The sequence below is a fragment of the Euprymna scolopes genome, chromosome 44 (assembly GCF_053919585.1).
Source record: "Euprymna scolopes isolate OS-2025 chromosome 44, ASM5391958v1, whole genome shotgun sequence".
NCBI classification, from domain to species: domain Eukaryota; kingdom Metazoa; phylum Mollusca; class Cephalopoda; order Sepiida; family Sepiolidae; genus Euprymna; species Euprymna scolopes.
Genome location: NC_136525.1, coordinates 56,130,999 through 56,144,423, shown reverse-complemented (window position 1 = coordinate 56,144,423; position 13,425 = coordinate 56,130,999). Strand labels below are relative to the sequence as shown.

General features: G+C 33.9%; 1 protein-coding gene across 31 annotated transcripts in view; it reads left to right on the top strand.

Moving 5' to 3' along the window:
- Positions 1 to 13,425, top strand: part of LOC145268857 (retinoic acid receptor RXR-like) — a 647,258-nt gene that overhangs the window by 502,996 nt on the left and 130,837 nt on the right. The gene's annotated exons all lie outside the window — the stretch shown is intronic.

Below are 13,425 nucleotides of genomic sequence, written 5' to 3'. Positions count from 1 at the left end.
GCGACACATGCCCCTCTCTCAAAGTCTTGGATGGACGTCAGTAAAGTGAGCCTAAAATAGGAACTTTGTAGTTCTGTCTTTATATATTTTTTTCATTTGACTATTTTTGCAGTGAGATTTTTTTTATTTCCATTTACGATTCCAACAGTTTTCCTCATTTTTGTTCCAGTCATTTTCACATTTCGTCCATTACTCCCAGCCCTCAAAAATAAAGGGAGCTTAAAAATCATAATTTTGCACTATAGACAACAAAACGAAAAACTGATAAAATAATAAAAACCAAATTACCTAACAAATAAATGTGACCAAAGGCAAGATAAGTTACTCTTCTACCTACTTTGAGAATGTTTTTGTATTTTAACTTATTTTAAAGCATTTTAATTTGAAACACAAGTTTTGATGAGTCCTAAATTAGAACAAGAAAAAATGGCAGATATGTGACAATCATCTGGAGAGTTTCGATAATCTCCCAAAAATCGAAAATTAAACAGAATATTGCTAGATCTCTACCCAATACATGTTACTTTACTTTAAAGTTGTCTAATAATTCTGATTCTTCAGAGAGTTAAAACTTCCAGCTCCAACAATCCAAGTAAATTACGATGAGTGCAATCTAATCTTAGTAGATTAAATAAAGAACTATTTATCTCCGTCCCATCATGGGGAAAACATTGTACAATGTCAGAAGGTTGTGATTAAAAGCCAGCATCCTGGCCAACAAAAAAAAAAAAACTAAAAAACTGAGTAACTCTGTTGGCACCTTGGGCAGTTAGCAATAAGTTGACGCTTTCTCAAAGCACAAGAAAGTAAAGCCTAGAAGGGTGGATCTCCTGGAAATAAACAAAACCATACCTCAATCCTTATTAACTGCCAAAAATAACCTGAAGAATTTCTGAGAGAAGGTGAGAGTGAATCCTTGTAAAGAAGGTCAGAAAACGGTGGACTGACCACTTTTTAAAAGTGGTCCCAAGAGCACGTTTGGACTGAAGCCTTGTAAAAAGTGGTCCCAAGAGCACGGTTGGACCGGAGCCTTGTAAATGTGTTAGAACATGCGCGCATGTTTGTAAAAACAAAGAAAAAGAAAGGGCTACAGAGTGAAAATGGTGCCAATCAAGATGAGGAAAACTATACAAATGATGTAAATAAGCTAATTTTATTGTATTTTCTTAAAAAAAAAAAAAAAAAAAAAAAAATGCTTAAATTTGAATTTTGTGTGCTTGTGTGTTTGGTGTTTCGATCTGGTGTGTTTATATTTAAAACAATCGCCAATTTTGTCTTAATTCAAACAGAGGATTTGGGCAAGTTTATTTAATTTTATTATTGGTAAGCTTTTCTTTTGTTCTCTTCGTCCTGTATATATATTTAACCAAAAAATTTGCATAATGATGTAAAGGGACCAATTTTTTTATAATTTCCACTTTAAGCAAATTTGTTTATTTATTTTTCTTTCTTCCCTAAACAGTTTGTAACTTGTTTCATTAATGTTTTCGTTTTCGTCTCTATCCTCTTTTAATTTCCATATCAGCATTGCCTGTTCTTCCATGTTCACTTTGACAGTGGTTTCTCGGGGTCCCAAATCTTACTTCGTTGGCCACAGTTTCTTAAAATATGATTTAACTATTTAAAAAGATTTTTCTTATAAAATCTTTTTTTTTTTTAAATAAAAATTGTCTATCTAAATTTTGTCCACATCTTAAATAATAATAAAAAAAAAAACACAAATAAAGGAAAAATATTTCTATTACAATTTATTTTTATATAACTGGGGGGGGGGAAGTGTTGTTGCGTCATACATTTATTTATTTATTTTTTTTAATGTTAAATTTGTAAAAGAAATTGATCTACCTATAAAGTTGAGGTTTTTTTTTTCTTGCTCTGACATTGATATTAAAAGCCTACTTTTTCTATCTAGAAATTATTAAAAAGAAACTTAATATACTCAGTCATGGATATGCAAGCCACTACATGAGGGTTAACTAATTTTCATATTCCTTTAAAAAACAAGCATTAATTACCTATTCATTTTTAATAGTTTCTTATTAGATAATTGGTTTCATTTAACTCTTACGTTGAATTCTATTTATGCATAGTTTCTACATTCTGCATAATTGTGTAGAATTTAAGGTGAAAACTTTCTAGCATACAAAAATATATAAGTGACTTTGTCAGTGTGTGTGCAAAAATTTCTACCAAACTCCTCTCTGAACATTTGGTCTACAGAATGGAAACTTGAAATATAGGCTATTTGGAGTTGTAGCACACTTTCAATTAGGTTTTTAGCTGGCAAAAATTGCTGCTCATGGGTCAAAATTTAAAACAAAAGCAGTTGACCTTGATAGGCTAAGTCGAATAAAACCTTGTTCCTGCTGTCATTTTTTACATGCTCCAAATTTAAATATTAATAGCTCAAAGTCGCTTGATTTTTAACCTTTCGTATCATTCTGCTTGTGGCTCGGACGGTAACAACACCGAAGAGATAAATAATGACTAAGGTTGGAACGCTAATGTTCTAGTTTCTATTCTAATGAATGATAGCAAAGACATTTTCAAAAAAATTTTTTATAACTTTTTAAATCATTACTATATATTGGATAATTATCAATGGAGAATTGACTCTATAATAAATCTACATGAATTAAAATATGTTTATGCATATTTTACGACAGGAAAATGCCGGGTGGCCTTCTAGTCATATAATGTGTGCTTTATGATGAAGAGTAATCAGAAAAATCGAAAATTTTGTTGTCTTTTTTCCGATGCTAAAAACGATTATTTTAATTGTTTAATTTTTAGTCTTGTTTAAACAACTTAATTTTTCCATTACTTGTACTCATAATAAAATACATATTTATATATTTTAAACTACCAGTAAAACTAAAATCTATATATACCTACTAGCCGCAAGTTTCTTTTTACATTTCCACAAATATATATACATATTATTTGGGTATTTACGATTATCCGCCCCCCCCCCAAAAAAAAAACAACTCTATACCAAAATATTTAAAAATTTAAATACTTAGAATCAGTAATTGTATCGGAATCGAGGGGGGTGAGGGAGTATTGGAATTGCCCCATCACTTATATATGGAAGTTAAAAGAATAATATATATATTATTCCTTATTGGAATTTTTTATTTTTAAGATGAGCAGTGTATGTTAGTTTTTATTTTATTTCGGACTATTAGTCTCATCTTATCTTTTTATTGGTGCACAACGTTTCGGCCAACTTCCTCTGGCCTTCGTCAGGTGGTAACCGCGACGGATAGGAACTTCGAATCTCCTAACTGCATTCTCAGCCATCACTGCCATCCGTAGTTGTTGTCGTCTCACCACATTTTTGACCAATTACCTCTGGCACGCTTTGGGTGGGATTGAAACCGCTATCTTCAGACAATGTTCATCTGGAACCGTAGAGATTCAACGTCTCTATCAACTGCGCCACGGGCCCCGAAGGGCAGTTGATAGACGTTGAATCTCTACGGTTCCAGATGAACATTGTCTGAAGATAGCGGTTTCATTCCCACCTAAAGCGTGCCAGAGGTAATTGGTCAAAAATGTGGTGAGACGACAACAACTACGGATGGCAGTGATGGCTGAGAATGCAGTTAGGAGATTCGAAGTTCCTATCCGTCGCGGTTACCACCTGACGAAGGCCAGAGGAAGTTGGCCGAAACGTTGTGCACCAAAAAAAAAAAAAAAAAATTAAAAGAATAAGACCGATTTTTTAAGAGGAGACTTATCTAAATAATGCAAAGCTCAACAAATGGCTTTGGAACTTATTAGTCCTCGCGCAAAAGCGCATGACACAAAATGTTTTAAATAATAATAATAATAATAGAATAACAATAACAAAGTATTTCGCTAGCGAGAGCTACTATTGAGCGTAACCAGTTATACACTCCTTTTGAAATTTTCATCTCTATTTTTTTCCGTTATCTACTGAATATTTTTTATGAAACCTATATGAAATATGTTCCTTATTAAATTGTAAAGATTTTCTATTCTGAAAGAAGTTTTGAAAAAATGAATCTAAAAAAGTTATTAAAGTTTTTGTTAAAAAAATTCAGATTTTCTTATTATTCAGACATGTATGACAAAGAGAGAGTTGCAAAAAAGAGTTGTGGAGTGAGGAGAATTACAAACTGAAACAGAATATTCAGACCTATAATAATACAAAGAGGAGGTTGCAAAAATGAGTTGTGGTGTGAGGAGAAATACAATCTGAAATAGAGAGTAGGAGAGTTTTTATAAATACATACAAAATCACATTCATCTTTTTTTTAATCCAAATACATAAATTAAATAAAATATAATCTTAAAAAGATAGGATACAAGTTAGAAAAGCATTTCATCCAAGGCATGAAAATTGTTAAACAAAATGTTTTTACTATAGGCTTTAAAAATAAAGGTACAAGATTCAATTTGAAATTTATTTATCTTCAAAGTGCACTTTTATACATTTTACAAAGTAAGGTATTAAATTTGCATACCTTACTTTGTAAAATTTATAAAAGTGCACTTTGAAGATAAATAAATTTCAAATTGAATCTTGTACCTTTATTTTTAAAGCCTATAGTAAAAACATTTTGTTTAACAATTTTCATGCCTTGGATGAAATGCTTTTCTAACTTGCATAGAATATGAATAAATAAAAATGCATATAGATTTATTCAGTATGGATGTTACGTACTTAGCCTACACCTCTAATTGATGTAACATCCATATTGAATAAACGAATGAATCTGTATGCATTAAAATATATTTTTATATTGTCTTTTTTTGTATTCTATATATATAATTACAAACCTTTTGGAAAACAAATTTAAGAAAAAAAAAAAAAAGAGCAAAGTTTCAAATGATAGTTTAATATTAAAAATTACATCGGTGGGGAGTTATCGACAATTCTGTGATTTTAGAAAAAATTTTATCTCTATATATGGAATTTATAAAACTCAAACAAAAGCTGTATTTTAAACTATGCAAAAAAAATAAAAAATAAATAAATAAAATCAGTGGGTTGACGCCAGGAAGGGCATCTGGCCTATAAATGTTTTGCCTAAATTAGAAACCTGACCAAAAATAAGTTCAAAAGTCAATTTCTGAAAGCCACCCAACACATGCCAGCATGTAAAATGGGCGTTATATGACAAAAAAAAAAAATGGTGTTGTATCAGAACAGATACTATAGCTTGCTCTTAATGTAATGAAAATTTTTTTTCATTAAGCCAGTTGCTCCTATCACAACTGGTATAATGTTGATTTCTTTAAGAGACCATGTTTTGTTTTTTTTTGTTGTTTGTTTGTTTTTTTTTTTTTGTTTTTTTTTTCAACCATTCTTTAGGCTCTGATATTTTTATCTTTTCTTATTCAATTTAAGGCCAAAGTCATTTGGGACAGTGACACTGATAATGAGCGCAGTTCTTTCAGGCTTGTTCCATATTATAATGTCGGGTTTAATGGCATTGTCTTTTATGTATCTGCCTGCCTCTTTGTCGTCATACACTGTCACTTTTCCGTTTGATGTTATCGGTGATGATTCATATTTCGAAACGTTTGACGATCTGCCAAACTGCATCTCTCCACAGATATTCCAATGGAGGTATTTACATACTTTGTTGTGGCAGACAGTGGCGTGCATATGTAAAACTAGATATATCATCAATATTAGTATAATGTCTTCCGTTAGGGTTTCCGCCATTGCCTTGAATATGTGTGCATTCGTTTTCCCCTCCTACCTGTTATAGAACGTGGTTTCATCAGCAAATATGCCGATCTCATAGACAATTTAATCATTTATGAATATCAGGATTAATAGTAACGGTCCAGGTATTGATCCCTGAGGCACACCTACATTGATTATTAATAACATAAACAGACATCTTGCTTCCCAGCTCCCCACATTCCACTATAAACATGGTCTCGAATAGTAACCCCTTACATTCAAGTAGCAATATTCAGGTTGTTTATATCTCTCCTGGGACAGGTATTTTGAAAGTTCTATAAAAAATGTCTGGTGTAATCTCAATCGGAAAAATATGAATGCTCAAGTTATGGATAAACTCACAGCTTGTGTTTAAATCGATTGATTTCCATTTTGGCCTTTTGATATGAAAAAGGCAAAACGGTGTGAACCTTGTTGCAGGGTCAACTGCCATTTACACTATTTTTGCCGGGGGGGGGGGGTACTTAATATTGATTGCAGCGGTTGGGTGGGCGAGTAGGCATATATGTGGCAGATGTTGGTCTGTCCTTTACTATGTAAGGAATTAATCTCTGAGAGGGCAAAATAAATTAAAACTTTGGTTGACAGCAAGGTTTTTTTTTTTTTTTTAATTTTTTTTTTTTAAGGAAATGGTATCATGAGAGGTTGTTGTTCCTAAGATAAAATCCATAAATATATATCTGTCTCGCCCCACGTAGAATGTGCGTCTCCATCTTTGGGTGGCTTTACATTTTATACATTGCTAGCATGGCTACCCAGTGTTGCCCGGGGCCAAAAGTGTAAGATGTTTATATTTAAACTTCTATCTCTACTTCTCTCTCTATCATTTTCCTCACCCATTCCCCCCCCTGCTCATCTTTACAAATTTTTTTTCTCAGCTTAGCCTCCTCCTCTCTCTCTCTCTCTCTCTCTCTCTCTCTCTCTCTCTCTCTCTCTCTGGACACACACACTCTTCTCTCTGGACACAGACGCACACACACATACACACACTCTTCTCTGGACACACACACGCACACTCTTCTCTCTGGACACACACACACGCACACTCTTCTCTCTGGACACACACACACGCACACTCTTCTCTCTGGACACACACACATGCACACTCTTCTCTCTGGACACACACACACGCACACTCTTCTCTCTGGACACACACACACACACTCTTCTCTCTGGACACACACGCACACTCTTCTCTCTGGACACACACACACACACGCACTCTTCTCTCTGGACACACACACACACACGCACTCTTCTCTCTGGACACACACACGCACTCTTCTCTCTGGACACACACACGCACTCTTCTCTCTGGACACACACACGCACTCTTCTCTCTGGACACACACACGCACTCTTCTCTCTGGACACACACACACACCCACACACTCCCTCCTCTCTCTGGACACACACCCACACACTCCCTCCTCTCTCTGGACACACACCCACACACTCCCTCCTCTCTCTGGACACACACCCACACACTCCCTCCTCTCTCTGGACACACACCCACACACTCCCTCCTCTCTCTGGACACACACCCACACACTCCCTCCTCTCTCTGGACACACACCCACACACTCCCTCCTCTCTCTGGACACACACCCACACACTCCCTCCTCTCTCTGGACACACACACACACACACTCCATCCTCTCTCTGGACACACACACACACACACTCCATCCTCTCTCTGGACACACACACACTCCATCCTCTCTCTGGACACATACACACACACACACACACATTTAAAATCCTATAATATACCTGTCTCACATTTATGAAGTTTAACTATCTGCAAGACTCATGGCACAGTGAATAAAGTACTTGGTGAAATTCAGTTGTAAATTTACACTCTTCTGGGGGTTGAATGTTCAATCCTCAGTGTAGGCAACACTCCAAATACAATTGCGAAAGATTCCAAAGTTCGACATTGAACAAAATGTTGTGAAAATAACAATATTGGGATGAACGTCACCCCGAGAAGAATCCAACAACTACACACGTCTCATCTCATTTAACATTTGTTTCTGCATTATCATATACCAAGTTTTGGGGATTTTTGTCTTGTAGTCTTTGACTTTTAGCTGAACATGCAAATCTACAGACAACTGCTCTTTATATCTCTGTCGTCCCCCCCCCCCGGTCTGATATGACGAAGTCGACAAACGTTCACTGGCTCTGGGCCTGTTGGTATTTATTTGCTCCCCCACCGAGCAAATTAGGCACAAGGCCAATTTTTAATGTGAGGAGTGAAGGGAGGGGGGAGGAAAAAAGGGGACCAGCTCCCGAGAGGTGGGAAATGGGAGTTGGTTAAAGGTCAGGTATGTGGGGTTGTGCCCCCACATCTGGTATTAGAGTAGAGTTTCGCTTTTTGTTTATACCGAAAACCAATGTAACGCGGTACCGATGCGGGGGGTGGGGGGTGGAATAATTAACGTTTGAAAGTCAATAAAATTAAATAGACAGGCGAGCTCTGTGGTTAAGTGTGAGATATTACAATTTATAGATGATATAAAAAGTTTTAAGAAGTTGTGAACCGAGCGAGCGCTTCTCTGAAAGAAGCCTTTTGTGGACATCGAGGAAAAGCTTACATACATACATATATTTTCGCTTTTATATATAGACTAGCAGGGCTACCCGGCGTTGCTCGGGACCGTATAAACAATGAAAAAACAAAAGCAGATATTGAACATATGTTTTATTCTTAGGGGAGAGGAATCTTTCATCTCAAGTTTTAGCGTTACAAACAAACATTTGTCTTTTATATATATAGATAATGACAGGTTTTTTGGGGGCCCCCCTCGAAGATAACTGATCAGTTGACCAACTTCTAGTGGTCCGTTTGACGTGAAATTTCGATATTTGTCATCCGGGTGATGGGGCTTCGATATGATACCAAATTTGTCAAGTTTGGTTCCGTCTTTCAAAAGTTTTAGCGTTACAAACAAACATACATACATACACACAGACGTTTGGCTTTTATATATATAGAAGAAGATAGATGAACATTACCGGAATTTTAATATATCAAAATTTTGGTTTAAAAAAAAAAAAAAAAAAATCAGTGTGTGTGTGTATATATATATATATATATATATATATATATATTATAGTTTTTATTATTCTTTATTTAAATACAGTCGTACTAATGTTCTTAATGATAAGAACATTAACCTTTCTTCATGCCAGTCATGGCATAGTATATTTTCTCTGCTCTAATATTAAAAATGGTTTTGAACCTTTTCTTAATTTTTTTTGCCTGATGAGATCAATTAAGATCGAAACGGTTTGCACATCGTAGCAAGATATGACTATTTACATAAAGAATAATAACAAAAAAAATAATATAATTCGCCCTCTTTGATTGAGCACTATCAACGACCCTTGTTGGAATTTAATTATTCTTAATTTTTGGATAACTTTCTACCAGGAATATATATATATATATATATATATATATATATATATTATTGGTAGCATTTAGTTATTTAAACAAAAACAAGAAAACACAATGTGTCCACCAAAGAGTGCTCAATGTTTAGACAGAGCAATATGAAGATGTTGAATATGAAAACTAGTGGCTACACATATGCAAATATGTTTCAGTGACCACCCTGCTAGGAAAAATCACATCATCAGGCCAAGAATATCTTGCATATTTGCATGTGTGTAGCCACTAGTTTTTATATTCAACGTGTGTGTATATATATGTATATATATATATATATATATATATCTCACTTAAACTAGGCGGTTTGCTAACATATATACATATATAGATATTTCGGTGGAAATATGTTTTTATCAATTATATTTCACTTTTTATATATATACAAATCCTTGATTTAAGAAGCTCAATGTAATTACAGAGCATATAACAAATAAATGAAAAAAGTCTATATTCCAAATTCTATGTTGACCATCTTACAATTTATTCCTTTAATTCTGTTGACACTTACAGTTCTTGACAGCAACTGTTTCGTAGCATCAAAATCATTCACTTAATTATCTATCTTGCCTGTAATTCCTCAGAAGAAATAGCAACTATCAATATACCAAAAAAAAATAAAATGCATTTGGGCATAAATGCAAAATCCGAAAATTAGAAAAGAAATTCAAAATACCTTATTAGCTTACATTACACCATTTTATATATATAATGTATATATATATAATATATATATATATATATATATATATATATATATATATCACTTAAACTGAACTAACATCACAACGCATGAGAGAACGTGGGAGGGAGGGGGCTTACTTGCTTGGTTTCAAAATTATAAAAATGCTAATGTTTATCTTCTATATAAATAAATGCGAATATTTTAGTGTTCTGTTTACGAGAAACTTATGAAATGTCTATTTAAAATTTTGGTTCAAGTAGCAAACTTTGCAAAGTTATAGCAAGTGTGTGTTTATACATACGTGTGTGTGTGTGTGTATTCAGACACGTATTAAATGGTACAAAGTGTTCTTACTTAATAAGCTTTCTTTGTAGTTTTTCAATTTTTCTAATTGTCTTTCTTGTTTTGTGGTTGAATCTGTTCCATAGTCGTCTTGGGCTATCTGTTTTTTTAACCATTGTACATTTATTTTAGTCACGTTAAAAAACGTGTGTGTGTGTGTATATATAACACACGAGGCGTTCACTAGTTCAAGAAATTTAAATATAATTTTAACTGAAGTATATAAAAGCATCCAGATTTTAAACGAACAATCAAAACTGCCTGGAGACGACTGTTGAAAACTCAGTCAAAAGTACTTGCAAAGAACAACCAGAAAAAAAAAACAGATGGATCAGGACGATTATGGAACTTACAGACTCGACCGAGAAACAAGAAAGACAGTTAGAAAATTTGAAAAACTTCAAAGAAAGCTTATTAAGCAATAACACTCCATGCTATTTAACAATACCTGTTTGCATGAAAACATGCTGCCTAAATACAAACACGTTCACATATGTGTGTGTGTGTGTGTGTGTGTGTGTGTGTGTGTGTGTGTGTGTTTGGTGAAAGCTAGGTTTTAACTTTGTGTGTGTTTGTATATATGGTAGCTTCCTTCAGTCTTGAAAGACTATAGATACCCACTGTAATAATGCCTACACATGGAATTTTTGTGGCAAGAGTTGTGCAAATCTCTAACCACACCTATTGAGTTGGTGTTAAATACCCGTGGCAAGTGGAGGTTCAGGATGACTGGAAACAATGCAGAGATAAGCAGAGAACACATACACTGCCTAGAATTTCCAAATGGTCACCCATCCGGTACTAGCCAGGCTCAACTTTGCTTATCTTCAGTGATCTGACAAGAACCGACTTGTCAACATAATTATGGCGTATACTGCATACATGTTTTGTGAAAATGTACACTTTTGCAAATATTTTCTATTTGTGTATACCAATCCCCCTTTAAATGAGAAGCTCAATGTTTAAGGTATAACAGAGCATACATAAATAACAATTTTATTTAAACTGATGCAAATAACAATTTTGATAGATTTCAAAGTCGAAGATTTTATTCATTTCACTGCTTATTTTTATTTTTTTTAAATAAAAACTTTGGTACATTTTAGAGATCTTTTTCGTTTATGGGGAACAACTAATATTTGTATGTCAAATTTACTGAACATTAAAAACCTGCCCTGTGTCCAATTCTGCCCTTGTGGGGAGACAACTAAATAGAAATAGACATTTTTCTGAATGTATTTCTGCATCCTCATCCAAATTCTCTTCAGCACCAAAGCCAACAAAGTCTGGAGCCTTCTTGAGATGTCTTGTGTCCTGTTGAGTGAGGTATCGTTCTGTCCCTGTGCAGTTCTAAGAGGTCCACCTTCCCAGGCTTAACCTTCTTTCTAGGGGCTAGTTTACGGGTAATCGCCTGACGCATCCTAGCTGGGGAATGCTGATGGGATTGCCAGGGTGTGTTTTGCAGGCCAGAGTGCTCTCTTTCTAAGATGCTGGATCTTCAAATCCTACTTTCTGACACTTGTGTCACATCTTGCTGTGAGAGGAAGATAAACAACTGCATCCAAACAAAACCAAATGTGATTTTATTTTTTTTATACAAAATGTTTTAAATTTGACTCCTGTTTCTTTAAAATTGACTTTTAAAAAAAAATTTTAAATGTAGTTTTCTAACAGTTTTAGAATCTTGCTGCATTTTGATAATTTTTATTTTATTTTACTTTGTTTATAAAGTAAAAAGGAAAACCTAACAGGTGGGTATCTACCATGGTTGTGGATTTGGATTAAACTACAGCAGCACAAAAGCTTGACCATTATTTGGATATTTAGGAGCTTTGCGAATTTTTTTTTATCCCCCCCCCCCCACTTGCTTATATAACTTTGAAATAATTAATTTTGGATATTAAAAATAAAAAAAAATAATGAAAAATTTTCCAATGGTTTATTTAAGAAGTTTCTGATTTTTTTTTTTAGATGAGGAGTGATTGTTCATATTATTTAGATTCTTCAGACTACTATTCTCATCTTGATTGTCAATCAAACGCATGACCTTCTTCAGGTGGATCTTACGAACTCTGAAATCTCATGGGATTTCAAATGGAACCTTTTTTAATCCACGGGTGTAGCATATGCTTGTTCTGTTGGCTAAGTAATGTACAATCGTATTTTGGGTGTTGCTTGCACTGAGAATTGAACCTTCACACTCCAGAGAAGTATAACTTAGAATTGAATTTTACCAAGTACTTTATCCACTAGGCCACAAGCTCTTGCAGACAATTCTAGTTATATTTTTGTTTTTAAATGTACATTCTTACTACTTATCACTATACACTAATATTTCTTTTTATGTATTATTACTAATATATATATATATATATATATATGATAAAAAGTCTATATTTCAAATATCAAGATCTTCCCGTTTATTTGTTTCAGCATGTTAAATGTTCAATTCTTGAGACTATACCTGTTTCATAGCACAGAAACATTCTTGTAATTATGTCAATTTTTTAAATTTATTTTGCCCCGACTCATCAGAAAAATATGAACTCATCTATTTTAAAAGAAAGTAAAAGGAATATGGGCATGATTACAAAAATCAGTGTTTTAATTACACCATCTTAGATTCTTTTGATTCTTATATATATATATATATATATATATATATATATTTATGAGTGCGGCTAGACAAGCAACTACCTCAAGCCAGGATCAAAACCCGATCGCCCAAACGATAGTTGGAGCTTCTAACTATTGCGCTATGCAGCTGCTGTATATTAGCAAAGATACCTGCGCTTCATGCGGGACTTTGCTGTACACTCGTATGATGATATATATATATATTTACGAGTGTACAGCAAAGTCCCGCATGAAGCGCAGGTATCTTTGCTAATATATAGCAGCCGTATAGCGCAATAGTTAGAAGCTCCAACTATCGTTTGGGCGATCGGGTTTTGATCCTGGCTTGAGGTAGTTGCTTGTCTAGCCGCACTGATGAGCTGTGAAACAGCAAAACAGTACTGTATGATGTGGATTATATATATATATATATACACACACACATAGAATAGAGAGAGAGAAATAAAAAGGAACAAATCTAGTTATGTGTACATCAACGTTTCATCTTTATTTCAAAACTTCTTCTGGAGATAGATATATATAAAAATTATTTACTATAATAATTATTAAATACCTACATATATATATTAAATTATTAAA